The sequence below is a fragment of the Trichosurus vulpecula genome, chromosome 8, assembly GCF_011100635.1.
Source record: "Trichosurus vulpecula isolate mTriVul1 chromosome 8, mTriVul1.pri, whole genome shotgun sequence".
NCBI classification, from domain to species: Eukaryota; Metazoa; Chordata; class Mammalia; order Diprotodontia; family Phalangeridae; genus Trichosurus; species Trichosurus vulpecula.
The window spans coordinates 34,882,261-34,898,696 of NC_050580.1; the positions used below are offsets into that span (position 1 = coordinate 34,882,261).

The 16,436-nt window shown below is 45.9% G+C and overlaps 1 protein-coding gene across 3 annotated transcripts in view; it reads left to right on the plus strand.

The window, feature by feature from the left end:
- The first annotated feature begins 411 nt into the window (after nucleotides 1-411).
- The window catches only part of PEAK1 (pseudopodium enriched atypical kinase 1), a 275,075-nt gene continuing 259,050 nt past the window's right edge, over nucleotides 412-16,436 (plus strand). For 2 of the 3 annotated variants that reach the window (XM_036734154.1, XM_036734159.1), the window contains exon 1: nucleotides 9,772-9,943. The gene's annotated coding sequence lies outside the window, so the exon portion shown is untranslated. Of the gene's footprint in view, nucleotides 512-9,771; nucleotides 9,944-16,436 lie in introns of those variants that run through there. The other variant, XM_036734155.1, reaches the window with a different exon arrangement.

Below are 16,436 nucleotides of genomic sequence, written 5' to 3' on the forward strand. Positions count from 1 at the left end.
GGTGGCTGGCCCTTTCCGCGCGCGCGCGCGTGCGCGCGCGAGGGTGCTTTCCCCTATCCGTGGAGCAAGAGGTGGGTGCTTGGGTGGTGGCGGCTGGGGAGGGCCCTGGGCTTTGGGACACACGCGCGTGCCTGTCCACGAGGGGGAAGGGGAGGGGAGAGGAGGAGGAGGGGAAAGCGCGCGCGCGCGGACATTCCAGGGCGGCGGCGGCGCGCGCGGAGCCGGGTGGGGCGGGAGCGCGCGGAGGCCAGCGGCGGCGCGCGCGGGGGCCGGCCCGAGGCGGGCGGGGGCGCGCGGAGGCGGCGGCGGCGGCGGCGGGGAGTTAGTTAGTTGTTGTGAGTGTCAGCGGCGGCGGCGGCAGCGGCGGCTCCAGCGGAGGCGGCGGCGCCGGGACAGACCGGGCCGGGATCGCCCGCGCGCCTCCCGCCCCCTCCCAGCCCCGCACGGACGGGCGGACTGACGGACGGCGGACGGACAGCGAGGTGGTGGCGGCGGCGCCCGCGGCTCCCAGGTGAGGTGTGCCGCTCGGGCGGAGCCCCCTCCCCGAGGGCAGAGTCCCCTCCGCGCGGGACCAGTCCCCAAGCGCTGGGCCGGGGCACTGGGGGGCCGCGGGCTTCGACTGCGGCGCCCACGGGGGGAGGGATGCCCCCGGCAACGCGAGGAGCCGCGGCAAGCGGAGATCCCCCCGACCAGCCCCGCGGTGCGCCTCTGCCCTCGGGGCCGGGGGCTTGGCCCGGCTGGGGAGTTTGCTCCATTCCCCCCTCTCCCCTTCGGTCCGTCCGGAGTATGAGGCGGGGGCTCCCTGCTGACCCCTCTGCCCCCTGAGGCCGGCGGCGAGCTGGGGGGGGGGGCGTCTGCCCTATGGGCCAAGTTCAAAGCTTTGAGCCGGGGCTCGGTTCTCGGCCGGCTGCTGCGGACCTCTGCAGAAAGAAGGGGCTGGGAGCGTGAGCGCGAGTGTGTGTGAGTGTGCGCGCGCGCGTGTGCGCTTGTGTGTATCCACTTGTGAGTGTGTGTGGGTATGTGAGTGCGCTTGCCCTCTTAGACGTTACCCTGTTGCAGTCGCTGGCGTTGAGAGTCACCCTCGGGATCTTATGGGATGGGGCTGGTGGAAGCCTGGGATGGAGGGTGGGTGGTGAGTTAAAGGAAAACTATGATTTCATCGCTCTTGGCCTTGGGATAGAAGAACTAGCACACTTCTCTTTGGCCTCTGTTAGTTAAGTGAGCTATGATTTTTAAAAACTGAGCTTCAATGTGTTTCGATTCCATCGGACGGGCTCCTGGACCCCGAGGGCGTTCTACACGTCATTTGACAAAGAACAGGAAAGGAAGCGGTGGCCGGGGCCAAGCTCCAGCCGGTTGTTTTTAGCGGAAGGTTGGCTCGGTTATGGAGCGCTTCACCTGAACTCAGCTCTGGCTCGAAGGTGCGAGTTCAGGAGCTGGCCCACGCAGGGGCTCTTCATCTTGGGTGTGTGTATCCTGGACCCCCTTCGACAGCCCTTTGAGACCCATTCTTCCAAATGCTTTGGTACAGAGGATTTACAGAGGAAACCAACTATAGCGTAATAGTCATCAGAATATATATATATTTTTAAAATTCAAGGACCCAGGCTAACAGCGCCTTTTTCCTCATCAGTGAAGAGTAGTGTATATATAGAAGGGGCAAAAAACTGATTGCTTTCTGGGCTAGAAATGTTCTTAGCCATTATCCGCGGAGGTAAAACTTTCCATGAGTGATTCTAGTTATGTGTTTCATGATGGCTCCGAGAATAATATCCAGACTTCTCTAGGCATCTCCATTCACTGACTTTCTGAAGTGTTTGCTCACTTTTCTTTAGTGACTCATTTTTTTAAGAATCAGGAAGGCAGGCAGAATGAATTTTCTGGGGATTGGAGCTGTCTAGCCTCAGCCCTAGAGATTCTGCTAGTGCTGACCAGTTCTAGCTGTTTCCAACACACAAACTCCAGGGGAAAAAATGCACCACGATGGGGGGGGGGGGGTCGCTGCTTTAGGATTTATTTTGGGAACACAGCTTCACTGATAATTTCTGGGGAAAAAAAAAACTTTATCAGGTCATTGAGAATGGCTTTTTGATGTATGATGAATGATTGTGGTGGAGATGGTTTTGTTCTCTTGGGGGAAAGGGGCTGAAGAAGGACAGATGGGATGTTGATCTTCCCCCAGGAGTTGTCTTGTGATGGTGTCTTGAATCTTCCATAATTTTGCCTCCCCTTCTTATTAATGTGGCCTTAAAATTCATTTTCAAGAATATTATCTCTTTATAGCTGTTTCCTGACAATCACATTTTTAAAAAAATTTGTTTCTGGAAAGTATTGTATTTATCCTCATGTAAACATTTCTTTTGCACATTTATGCTAATGTAAATATTTAAGTCTCTGAGCTTCAGAACTTTATTTGCTTATTTGCATATGTGTTTTTCAACATTTAACAACACCTACCACATTTGCCAAATGAGCAGAGGCCATAAATTCATGTTTTGGCATATTTCATATAATTGCTCTTCTCAATTGCTCAATGGTGAAACATCATGAGATTAGCATTTGTTTTATGAGAGCGATTTGTTGTTTTTAACTATATAATGTTGTGCTGTTTAAATAAAACAGGTGCTGTGTTATAGCTGATTGTGTTGCAACCTGCCAAATCACTTTTTTTTTCTTTTGGTTTCATTGATTGTGTAAATCAGTAGGGACTCGACTGTGGCCTCTGGTGCAGATTTTGGATCATAAAATCAATGACTGCTTCGGAGCCTTCAAATCAACAGACACATTTATTAAGTGCCTGATATGTGCGGAGGGGGATGCAGAGATGAATAAGGCACTATCTGTGCTGGAAGGGAGCAGAGGTGTTAAGATGTATGCAAATCTAATGAGAAATACAACAATCACATCGGAAAGTTACAAAGTGTTGGCACATATCTCTTCCAGCTTGTGTGGAGGAGATCAGGGAACCCTTGGTAGAGGAAGAGGAGGAGGAGGAGGAGGAGGAGGAGGGGGAAGAGAAGATGGCCTTGGAGGAGGAGGAAGAGGAGGAGGAAGGAGCTTCCACAGGGTGGGGGGCAGGGAAGTGGGGAGGCTGGCACATCTGACACACAGGAAGGCTCCAGTAAGGGATGCAGCTGGGAAGAAGAGCAGGATGAGCTTCGGGGTAAGGACAGGATTGGCAGGAGGCCTCTTTGCTTTGCTCTGGCCCTTTTGCAGCTTTTAGGTGCCTTTTCTTTAGTTTTCAATTCCTGAGGCTCCCCTGCTCTTGGTTACCCTGGGTGGTGCTTTGCTCCCTCTTCACTTGTACCTCCAAAACTCCTTAGATTCCTTCAAGGCCTAATTTAGGTACCACTTCTAAGGGAACTGTTGAAGGTCTCCCACACTGTTAAAGTTCTCTTGCTCTTCTAATTTTCTATTATATAATTGTATATTGTATCCCCTACTTCTCATTACAATGTAGATTCCTTGGTTTCATTTTGTGCCCTCCATGGTTACATAGTGACTTGCACAAAGTGTAGCCAGGTGATGTAGTGGTCAGGAAAGCCTGAGTTCAAATTCTGCCTTAGGCATTTACTATATGTGTGACCCTAGATAAGACACTTTACCTCCCTGTGCCTCAGTTCCTTCACCTGTAAAATGGGGATAATAATCGCATCTGCTTCCGAGGGTTGTTGTGAGAGTTAGATAAGGTAACACTTTGTAAAACCTTGAAGTGCTGTTTAAGTTCTAGCTATAATAATACTGTTACTGTTGTCGTAGAATTCAAGATACTCAATTCAGCTTTTCCATAGCTAGAAATTGAATTTTTGAGGACTTAGAAGTGAGAAAAAAGTGTCATGCGAGAAACCTGTACTATTACTTTATCTACAAACACTTGAGGGCCGCTACACTGCCTTGGGGTCTAGGATTGGAAAAGCTATTTAGGCTCAGGTTATGAATGACTTCCTACCAACTAGAGCTGCCCGTCTGCAGGGACAGGGGAATGCTGACTGTGAAGTAATAATGAAAGTTACCGATAAGAGAAAAATGAGTTGCAGCTTATTATTCAGAAATGGGATGGGTTACTCATCAAGGCTGGGGCTTGTAAGGTATGCTGTAGAGGAGATGCTCCGTTAGATAGATGTTTGTCCAAATTAGATGGTTTCTGAGGTTCTTTCCAGCTCCGTGAGTCTGAAATTTGAAAGGGCCTTACCTTCAAGGAACCTGGTTGGCCTGTGTATTGGGATGCATATATAAAATAATCCAGACAATTAGTGACAATTAGTAGTGACAAAGCATAGTCTGTAGACAACAGGTGTGACAAAGGTCCATTGTGTGGAGAGGAAAGGGCTGATGGGAGAAGCCGTCAAGCAGGAAGGGTCAGACATTGCTTTGGTGCCAGGATATGTTGTGCGCCTGTGTGTGCCCCCAGCGCTGGGACTTTTGTCGGGTCTTCACGCACACGGGCCTCTGTTTTTTCTCCCTTGTCTCCCAAGCTGCCACCTTGTGCTTCTGCTGTTGTCCCCACATTGGAGGGTCAGTGGGGATGGTAGTTACAGTGATGATCATTGGTTTTCCCACTTCGTTCGTAAAGCAAACTTGAGCTGATTGTGGGAGTGGTGGTTGTTTTTAATCTCTGACTTTTTGCCACCTTTTCCCTGCGAGTTGCCTGCAGTTGGATTTTATCATTTCAAACAGAGTAGTGTGACTTTACCAGCTTTCATTTATATTCCATTGTCTTCTGCAGGGTGGAAATTTGTTAAAAATGTTTCTATCCCCTGTGGCTATGAAATCCATTGTTAACTATTTGGTTTGCTGGTCATAAAGTGCCAGAGGTAGAAGGCAGAATAACAGTTAGCTCAGTGAGCCTTCTTTATAGATAGCCCCAAAGTCATCCTGCTGCAGTGACCCAGCCTGGGCACTCCTCCCCTGCTCTCCGGACTCCCATCCCCCCCACCCATGTCTATTGGTTAAGAAAATTAGCCAGACTACAGAACAGATTGCTGAAACTCCATGATCTCAAGTAATAACAGCTAGCTTTTCTATCACGCTTCAACGTATGTTTGCTCATTCGATCCTTCGCACAGGTGTGTGTGGTAGGTGCTACTATTATCCTCGTTTTACAGATGAGACTATAGAAAAGTGTTTGGGGGCATTGTGTATTCTATTGGAACTCTGGTCTTCCTGCTTCCTGGTCATGTTCTGTATCCATTGTGCCACCTAGCTCTCATAAGTATTTATAACTTAAAAGACAACATTTTGAAGGATTAAGTGGAGGGAGAAGACTTTGGGTAAAGTCATCCAATGTTATATTTGAAATACTAAAATCCGATTGCAGGAATTTCTGAAAGAAAAGAAGTAGTCAAGATAGAAAAAGAACTAGTATTTATTAAGCACCTACTATGTGCCAGAGCTTTCCAAATATTACCTCAGTTGATCTTAACAACAGTGGGAGATAGGTGCCATTCTTATCCTCTCTTTATGGTTGAGGAAAGTGTGGCTAAGGGGCTTGTCCAGGGTCACACAACTAGTCTTTATCTGAGACTGAATTTGAACGCAGGTCTTCCTAATTCCAGGCCCAGCATTCCATCCACTTGATTTTTTTTTTAAACTGGAAATTGCTGCTTTGGTAAAGCTTTCTGAATTCCACTAAAGCATGAGTCGATACAGTCTAAACAAGTAGAGCTCCATTGGCACCTTAAACTGGGATGGTCTCTTCTTCAGCCCCAGGAGGCATGAATAACAACTGATTCAGGTGATCTCAGAGATGTAAACTTGGATCTCATGGAAAGGGGTGCACTTGGAGACATCCCTTCCAGGTTTGGGGATTTGTGAAGGAGAATGTTGAGCACCTTGTTTGCCAGATGAGAAGATGAGGGTATTTGGGAGCTGGAAAGGACATCAGGGGTCCCTGAGGAGTCTGACCTCCTTTTACACCTATGGAGGAAGAGAACATGAGTTCTGATGTGTCCTAAGCATATTAAAAGGGTAAGCTATTGGAGAAGAGGCTTGAGTACCTAAGACTGTGAACTGACCTTTTCATTCAGTCCCTCATTCCTGAAATGCTTTCCTTCCCCCCTCCCTCATCTTAGCCTCCTGACTTGCCTGACTTCATGCGAGAGCCTCAGCTCAAATTTTTCCTTCTGCAAGTGGCCTTTCTAGATGTTCTGCTTGCTCCGGTGCCTTTCCTATGAGATGACCTCCGGGTTGCCATGGATGTACCCTGTCTGTCTGCAGTTGTTTGCATGGTGTCTTCCCCATTAGAATGTGAACCCCATGAGGGGCTGTTTTTTGCTTTTCTAAGTATACACAGCACTTGTTGCCCAGCTTGGCACATAGTGAGTATGTTGACTTGATGTGACTTGACAGCGGAAGCTCAGTTACTCAAGTCTAAAACAAAGATTTAGGTCAAAGAAAGGACAAATAATGTACAATGCTTGATGTCGGAGGCTATGCCAATAAATGGCATTGTGTGAATTGCATTTTAATATTAATGCCAGCTGATAGCATGCACCTGCATCTCTCTAACTGAGGAAGCCACATAGTGGAATCGGGCCTTTTCAGTTCTTAAAGGTGGGTTTAGGTTTCCAACATTAAAGGACGCTTTTCGTTCATGTTGGGGAGAACAGCTCTTTACCCTCTTAGTTTGTCAAGGTAGTAATGGAACACAAGTGCGCAGTTATGGGCCTGCCTCTCCTGATGCTGCTGGCCAGTAGAGTTGGGTTCTGTCCCATCTCAGGCTTTCAGCTAGCATCCACAGTGCCAGAGGGGGCCCCTGCTCTTGTAGACTAGGAGAAGAAGGTCTCCTTGACAGGGTGGCGGGGCTGTTCTCAGCCCTGTTGGTGTCTCTCTTACTCAGCTAGATGGTGATGGAGGTGGCCCAGCCTGTCATTCTCCCTAGCCCTAAACTTGGAAGTTCACAGGACCTCAGAGAACATCTGATCCAACCCATACTTCAACAGGAATCTCCCCTGTACCTTCCCAGCAAGGTGTCAATCACATTCCTTTCTATCACTCCTCATGGTGAGAAGCTCACTACCTTCTAAGGCAGCCCATTTAGCTTTGGGACAAATCTCATAGTAGGAAGATTTTTCTTATATAGAGCCATAATAGACCTGTCTGCAAGTTCTGCTGATTCTTCCTAGCTCTTCTCTCTGGGGACCCTCAGAACAAGACTTCTTTCTCTTCCGTAGCCTTTCAGATCCCTTAACCTTCTCCAGGGTGAATAGCCTTGGTTCTTCAAAGGCAGCTAGGTGGTGTAATAGAGTGCTGCCTCAGAGTCAGGAAGACCCAAGGTGAAATTTGGCCTTGGTCGTATGACCTTGGGTAAGTCACTTAACCTCTGTTTGCTTCTGTTTCCTCATCTGTAAAAAATAGTAGTGCCTACCTCCCAAGTTGTTGTGAAGAGCAAATGAGATACTAATAGGGTAAATTGCTTAGCACAGTGCTGGGCCCATAGTGCATGCCACGTAAATGTTAGCTGTTACCGTTATCAGCTGTTATTCAATGACTGCCGCCCTTGTTGTCCTCCTGTGAACACAATCTGTCAGTGTCCTTCCAAAATGCAGTGTGCAGAACTGGACCCAGTACTCTAGATGTGGACAGAGCAGAGCTGGATTAGTCCTACCCTTGTTTCAAACTCTGACTCCCTTAATGATCATGTTAACTCTTTGGCTGCCAGCTCCACCATGGAGTCACTGGGCCAAATCTGATTGCCCTGCTCCAACCCTGGCATGTTATTGAACCTTTTGAAGCGAGGGTCTCCGGTCCCTTAGCTGCCTGGGGTAGGACTGGACTTCATGACTCTTGCAGATGAGTAAACTGAGGCTCAGAGGGTTTAAATGACTTGTCCAAGGTTATGTAGGTCAAAATATCAGGGTTCTTCTCCCTGAACCTCTAAATGCATGATCCTATGACTAGCATCTTCTATGGAATTTATAGTCCACATAAACCTGAAGCTTGCTGTCAGTATGAACAATGTCTTGCCAAACTTCCCCCATCCTATTCTAGATGTGAAAAATTTGTATTTACATATTTTTGTTTTGATAGCATCTTCATTTGTGAATATATCCTTCTCCCCTGCCCCCACCCAGTGAGCTGTCTCTTACAGCAGAATAAAATAGAAAGAAATAGAAGACAGCAGAACCGACTGGCGGGTCACCTGCTTCTGACAGCATGCCCAGAGAGGCAGCAAGGACATGCCATGGAGGGAGCGGTGGTCAGGAGCACCTGAACTGAAACCGAGCCTTAGATGCTTAGGTCCATCTGAACCTGAGCAAATCACTTAGCCTCCGCCTGCCTCTATTGTCTCATCTGTAAAATAGGGGCATGAACAGCCACTGTGTTCTCAGATTGTTGTGTGGATCAAAGGAGATAATATTTATGAAGTGCTTGTAAACCTTTAAGGGCTATGCAAATATAAGCTGTTATTACTCTGTTACTATCCCACGCCCCTAGGCTCCTACCTCTTCATAGAATGGGGGGAAATGCCTTTTTCTCCCCTCACTTTTGGGACCAGGCTTTCTGGTTATACAGGTGTTAGTTTCATTCTCCTTGTCCTTACTGTGTACATTGTTGTAGTCAGCACGCATGTTGTTTTCCTGGCGCTGCTTGCTTCACTTTGCGTCAGTTCATGAGTATCCTCCTGCTTTTCTCATTTCTTTGTACTCATGCTTTCTTACATCACAGTATGTAATTCGATTATATCCGTGGATCATTCTGCAATAGTCATTCTGCAATACTGAGTCTCCAGTTTCTGCTACTGCAAAAAGATATTTTCCACACTTTTAACACTCATGATTCCTCATAGCTTTCCAGAATGCCCCACCATACTTGTAGGGTTGTTTTTCTGAGCCCAAGTGGAAGACTTGACATTAATCTCTGTTTAAGACTATTTAATTAAAATTGGCTCAGTGTTTTAACTTGTTGAGGTTTTTTTGAATCCTGTTCTTATCACCATTTGGTTAGTTCTTCCTCACAGCTTGATGTCACCTGAAGATTTGATAAGTATACTCTCTAACCCTTCTTCTGATTTTTTTTAAGTAGCAGAAGGCCAAGGTGGGATCCTTTGGGGCTTTTCAAAGCTGATAAGATGCTTCCCTACTAATCTTTACTACTGAAAAATAATAATAACAAAGCAGGTATCAAATGAGTAACTCTATGAAACCACAGACAATACAATCGTATTGACCAAAGTAAATGAAGCAAAAAGAAGAGATCTCTGTTAATGTCCTGGTCAGATGCTTCTTCTTACCCTCTAAGCCTTTTCTTCTAGGCTTCTTTTGGACATGCGTGGACTAATTTTGTCTTCTGGTGGTTTGTGTGATGGCAGGAGGATCCATCTCATCTTTTTCTGTCCCCTGCATGGTTTAAGACAATGACACGTGCATGTTCAATACGTGTTTGTTGATTGGAAAAATGAACTTGAAGACTGCTTAGTACCATAAATTATAAAAATACATACCCCCCTCTACTCAAAGAATCCACTGACCCATTCAGCTTTTTATATTAGCTAATGGCACCATATTCTTTGAAAACAAAGTTTTTCTGTGATTCCCAAAGTAAATTAAGCGTATATAATTGTTCTTTAAAAAGCATGTTTCTATATTTTAATAATACGTCAAAGATAATAACTGGTGTATTTCAAATGTAGGGAAACTAACTTGTTCCCACACGTGACACTGCTTTTATGGATGTGTATTTTGATAAGAAGCTGATGGAATTGGGGGAGTTATGGTGGAGACATTTTAAAGCAACAGAAGCTATTTTTGTAATTTCAGGTCTCACCACGACTTGTGTAAGTCTTTGACAGCACAGTGCCAAAAATTCAAGATTTTCAACCTTATCGCCTTTCTAACAGAGCTGTCAACCCTGCATTAAACTACTCAGCTTAATCCTGCTCTTGGTTCTGCAAGGAAGAGAAAAGAATCAAGCTACCTGACCCCCAGGCCCAGTGAGGAAACTGGTATGGAAACAGATGAAAAGAGGAGAGAGAAAGGCATTATCCCTGGGGGGAAGCCCTGAGGTTGATTTTTCTCTTGTCTTGTAGCTGCCTATAGCTACAAGTTTTAATTTTTAATTCTTATGCAGTTTCTTTCCTTAGAAACATACCTTGTAGATGTGACATTTGCAAATATGTAGGCCATAAACCATGCTTCCTAGAGATACTGTGTTTGCCTGTGCCAGATGCTGGACTTCAGTTATGTGAGCCATATTGAGGGAGAGCCAGTGCCTTCTCCATATCTCTGGGGATCGAGTGGGTCCGATGTTTCCATGGACTGCAATAGGAAGTCAGAGCTAAAAGGAGAATTGATAAGACTATTGCATGGATATATGTATAAAACATAAAATAGTGTCTGACATGCTACAGCTTAGAAGCTGCCAAGGCTGGTGAAGGAAGGCCACTTCACATGCTGGGCTTTTAATAAAAGCTCTATTGGATCAGAAGAGGGAAAGAATTAGTACTGAGGTGGATAGAGTGATGGTAGCTGTCACCAGTGAGAAGGCAGAGCTGCACAAATGACTTCTTTGTCTTTCTCTGCAAAGGAAAATGACCTTTATGTAAGAAAAAAGATTAAAAAGGCACAGATGAAGGGAATGTTGTGGATGAAATTTACCTAGATTTAAGCAAAGCTCTTGATAAAGTATCTTCCTCTGTTCTTGGGGAGAAGATAGAGATATTTGGTCAGATTTAAATGGTCTTCCTGATATTATATTGACCACCATTTCCACTGCCTAATATATACATATTATGAGATAATATTGTGTGGTGAATAAAGTCCTGGACTTGATTAGGGAAGCCCTGAGTTTGGGCCCTGCTTTGAATAACCCTGAAAATTCACTCAACCTCCCTAAGAGGGTCAATGGAATGAACTGGTGTGGGGGGGGAGGGAGAACATGGGGAGGGGGAGTTGCGTGAGATCTGTAGCCATGGATTGATAGGGCCTAGAGGGAGACAGTTAGAAAGAGCCCTGACCTTGAATTCCCAGTACATCTCTGAGCTGGAAATCTGACACTGCTGCTGAGTATCTACATGAGGATGGGCAACTTACTTAACCTCTGTGGGCCTCAATTTCCTCCTCTGATGAGGGAGTTGGACTGGATAGCCATCGAGGTCCATTGCAGATATATGATCCTATGTCCAGCCTTCAGATCGATGAGGGTTCAGCATAAGCCCTTGGACCCCATGAAACAGAACCAGGGATAGTGATTAGAAACAGCAGGTGGACTCTGCATAAGGACAGACTTCCCCTTGGAGCTACGCAGGAGTGGGCTAGGTTGCCCTGAGAGACTGAGGGGGGAAATCCAAAGCAGAGGCTGAATATTCATTGCTTGCCTTGGGGCTGTGGGGGGCTTGACCGGCCTCTGTGAAGGTACCTAAACAGTGTCACAGAAATTGGAATTGTGTATTCACAGGCAGGAAGTTACAGTTTATTCATGTGAAACTCAGTTCAGAATCATTGATGGACTGGAGGAACAAAGATTAAAATTAACCCCAAGTGAGAAGAAAGGAAAAAGAGCGGAAGGCCCTGAGTGCCATACTTTGCATACACTGAATAGAAATGAATATAAAAATGAGCTAGCAAAAAAAAAAAAGAGCTAGCATATTGACTGGTTACCTCTAACATTGTGATGGTGGTCAGCAGGCCAGGCTTTTCAGCAGTTCTTAGTGGTAGTATAATGGAAAGCATCTGGGGACCTGCGTTCAGATCTAGTCTCTTCCATTTAAGCTCACCTTTGTGAAACTCATTTCTCTTGGCCTCTATTTCTTTATCTGCAAAATGGAGGTGAGATTGGGGGGGGGAGACTGGAAAGTCTAGAAGGTACCCACCTTTTCTAAGCCCCATAATCTTCCCTAATTCAATATCTGTAAAGCTGGAATCACAAAACTATGTAACTCAATCATTTTCTGTCTTGGGACATATTTAAAATTAGCCCAAGGAGTTAATTTGATGATTCAGAGAAATTGTATATAAACATAAGTTTTAAAGTGGTAGGCAGCTTCAGAGCATGTGTAGTACTTAATGTTTTCACAAAACACACACTTTGGTTAAAATTAAATTCCTTTGTTAACTCCAATAATGAAAAGAGGTGTTGGTGTGAATGAGGGTTGGACTGAGAAAGACAGTTACTTTCCTACCTCATTGTACAGTTTGTTTTCCACTGTGTCCTTAGATCCCTAGTGTTCTTGGGCTTTTCTTCTCATGGGATATCATTAAGTTAAAACAGATTGGACAAACGTGGAGCCAAGGCCATAACCTTTATCACTTTAGCATTGTGAGGTTAGCACGTGTACAAAGCTGACTGACCTTCATCTTGGGGAACAGCTGTGGGCCAGGGTCCAACTACTGGTTTTGCCACTTCCTTGCCCCTTGTCTTTCCTGGGCCTCAGTTTCCTAGTCTGTAAAATGGTTGTGATAATACTTGGGTGACCTCCCTCATGTGGTTTTGGGAACAAAGCACTTTGGAAACTTTAACATGTGCAGAAATAGGGCTTACTAACCCTTTTAGAATCCCCTTATGGTGAGTCCTCATTAAGTCACCCCCTCATTATAATCACATCTGTTTTAAGTATTGATAAGCCACAAGATGCGTATAGAATTGATGTGCAACCCTTGGACAAGCAAGGCTGAATTCACCATCAGAGGCAGCTGTGGAGCCCAGTGAGGGGATCACCGAGCCTGTAGTGGGCAGAGCCAGGTTCAAGTTCAGGCTGACATTTGCTGGAGGTGTGACCCTAGGCAAGTCACTGCCCCTCTATATAAGGAGGCCAATAATAGCACCTACTTTCTCAGGTTATTGTAAAGATTAAATGAGTTAATTTTGTAGAGTACTTTGTAAACCTTAAAGTGCTACCTAAATGCTAATTGTTTCTGTTGCTAGTTGTTGTTAACCCTCTCCTCTGGGCACAGGAGTGCCTCCTGGCTCTGCCGTCTCCTCCTGCCTATGCGATCTTGGACAACTGATTTCACCTCTCAGGTTGTGTTTCTTCATTTGTAAAGTGAGGATGTTGGGCTAGATCACCTCCAAGACCTTTCTCTAGCTTTCAGACCTGTGGACCTCTTACACAGAGACCCTCCTTCTGAGCAAAGGCCTAAGAAAAAGAGAAAAACTGCTCTTGGACTCCTTTGTCATGGTCATATGGCACTGCCTAGAAGAAACAATGCGGAAAGTGCTTATTGTTCCCATAAACAGGAAATGTTTATATCTGCAAGTACCAGAGATAACCAGCCCAGAAGATGCCAGGAGCTGAACTCTCTGAGCAGAAGATGGATGTGTTGCTGACGCTGGCCGCTCCCTCCTCTCCACGTGGAAGCCGAGGTTGATTCTGTGGCACCAAGAGCTGCAAGAACCATTTGTTCTCGCCGATGCAACATTGACGTTGAAGAGCCTCCGTCATTTAAGATTAAAATACATTTTATTCCAACTTAAATGAAGATGGATGTAAAGTATACTAGGCTTTTTCTATTGCTGTACTTCTGCGGCACTTAACTTGCAGCTCGTTAGATCTATAAACACTCAGAAAACTTAAATTCTAAAATCCTGGGAATTGTTTACAGATTGCTTGTTATCACCATGATGGGGCAAAACCCGCTGAGCTGTATCATCTCCTCTCGTGATAAAATTGAGGACGACTTGACTGAAGAGCAGTTTATGTGTAAAAACGCCTAGAGAATTGAATTAACTGGAAGCTCAGTATCAGTGTAACAGAGCTAATAGCAAAGCTAGTGCATTTTGGGGGTTGTTTTAGTAGAAGTAGGTCTCCAAATCCTAGTTGTGCACCATGGCCAAGGGTGGTTCCACTCTCTTCTTGGATCGGCACAGACAAGACTTGCACAGGAAGGGTCCACCATGGACGGGTTGCATCTTCGTGGTTAGAGGTAATACCCAAATTGATGAAATCATAGGTTAACCAGAAATATTAAAGGGTTTATATCAAGGGAAGTTATAACCTCATTGGACTTTGCAGTTGTATATTAGGAAGGCAGAATTTATGATTTCAAAGAGAATCTCATATGTGCCTAAAAGGTCCGGAACCGCAGGATATAAGCAATTCTCTAGGCAGAAGGCAGGAGAACTAAAGCATGTATTTACACTCCACAGTAACAATCCCACAAACCAGCGTCCCCATTTTGATATTTTCATCAAAAGCTTCCAGGCCCAATAAGTCCGCCTCACAAGAGTAACTAGGAGGCCACAGAGAAGCGAGATGGTATAAGGCAAAATCGTATACATGCTTCCCCTCTATGGTAAGAAGATTACCCACTAGCCTCTAGTCAGCTCTGCTACCGGCAGCTCAGCTTCAGCTGTAGGCGTCTCTGGCTCCAACCGGAAAAGGAAAGGAGGATCTTCAAGCTGTCCTCTCCCCTCTTATAGAGTTTTTGACATCATCAAGCGCCGCCTGAACGACCAGGGCCGATTGGTTCTTGACTTGGCCCCTCCCCCAGCGTAGACCACGTTAACACACCTCCCCTCAGCCAGCGCCACGACTCATCACACAGGAAGCTCTGGTCCTGCCCCGGAAGAGCAAGCCCCAGCGTCCAGGGAAGCTCAATGAGGCAAGCTGAGTCATTCAAAGAAAACAAAGTCCATTCTGGCTACAAGTTGCCCCACTATTCCTAAACCATTAATTCCAGCTCTGGTCATCACATTTTAATAGAATTGCTGATAAACTTGAGAAGATGCTTCAAAACGACCATAATGATGGAATCCAGAAACCGTGTCATTTGAGGAAAGGGATCTTGCGTTCCAAGACCTAGACCTGGGCAGACTGCCAGCTGCCTTCTAGGACTCTTTCTTCTTTTAAAGAAGACTGCACTTACGTAGAGGAATTGGGCCTAGTCAGCCTGGAGAGAAGAATCTGGCACGTGCTAGCTATCTTTTAGTTTTTGAAGAGTTCATTTGAGCAGGAGCAGTTAGATTTATTATAATTCCAAAGGGCAGCCCTCAGCCCAACAGCCAGAAATTACAGAGAAAGTAGATTTGGGCTCAATTTAGATAGCATGATAGATAGGAAGGAAAAAGAGCTTTCTCACACTCTACTACTCAAAATGGAATGGTCTTGTTACAGAATCCTGAGCTCCCTGCCACAGGACATGCAAGCTGAGTGACCATCTGTAAGCAGTGTTATACAAGGTTACCCACTCTGAATAACCAAGTGGATGAGAGGCTTATCCTTCTTGCTCTGAGTCTGTGATTCTGAATGTATCTGTTTTAGAAAAGTCATCAGGATAAGCTTGGAGAAAGAAGACAGTGAGGTTATAAAATCCTTTTCTGAATTTCTTTGTCATCTTTAACATGTTTGCAGAATTCCAAAACCAGATTGCTTCAAGTTAGCCTTGTATACGTGTTGTGCATAATGCTCCAGTATAAGGCTGGATCTGTGATTTCATTGGTATGTGATCTCACAGTGGGTCCTGATCACAACCCATCTCATACAGTGCTTGTCGATCCATAAGTCCTCTACGTCCCCTTATGCTGTCGGCCTTCTCGGGGTCTTTTGATACTGCATTTGGCACAAAATGAGACAACAGTAGACATATGACAAAACATTCCACAGCAATAAGTTTATAGGAAAGGATGTAGCATTAGTTGTGTTGTTCCCAGTTCCCATTTGCCAAGGCATCCATGTCACAAGGGTGTGCTCACTCAGGTAGCAAGGACACAGTCAAGCCAAGAAGCCTTTATGGAGTGCATTTTATGTTCCAAGTACTGTTCTAGCCACTTGGGATACAAAGAAAGGCAAAAAAACCGAGTCCCTGACTGCTAGGAGCGCACAGCCCCATGTGGGAGACCCACATGCAGACAGCTCTGTGCAAATAAGATAAAGACCCGACACAATGGAGATTATTCCAGGGGGAAGAGACTATGAAAGGCTTCTTACAAAGGTGGGATTTTAGCTGAGACTTGCCGGAAGCTGTGGAAGCCCTGGGGCAGGGGTGATGACAGTTACTTTTGGAGGTTTGGGGCATAGCCAGTGAAAATGCATGAAGTCTGACTAGCGCCTTCTGTCCTCAAGTGATATCTAGAGTGGAACAGCCTGGTAGACAGTGTCAGTGGCCCCCAGGCTACATGGAGGGGAGGAAGGGGTAAGAAGACTGGAAAGGTAAGAGGGCTTTAAAAGCCAGAGATGACAGAGAGCTGCTGGAGGGTATGGAATGGGAGTCGTGGGTGTCCAGGAAGATTTGTGGCTGAGGAAGATTGCTGCAGCGGCTCAATGGAGGATTCTCTGTGAGGAGAGCCTTAAGGCAGCGAGGCCCACTAGCAGGCCCCTACAGTAGTCCAGGCGTGAGGCGATGAGGGCCTTTACTAGGGCCATGGCAGGGTCCAGGTCGATGAGAGGGCTCATAGCAGAAGGTAGAATTCACAGGATTTGGCAACTGATTGGATATAGGGGTGAGTGAGAGAGAATGAGGAGTTGAGGATGACACCCAGATGTTTGTTGGGAGTCCGGTTGA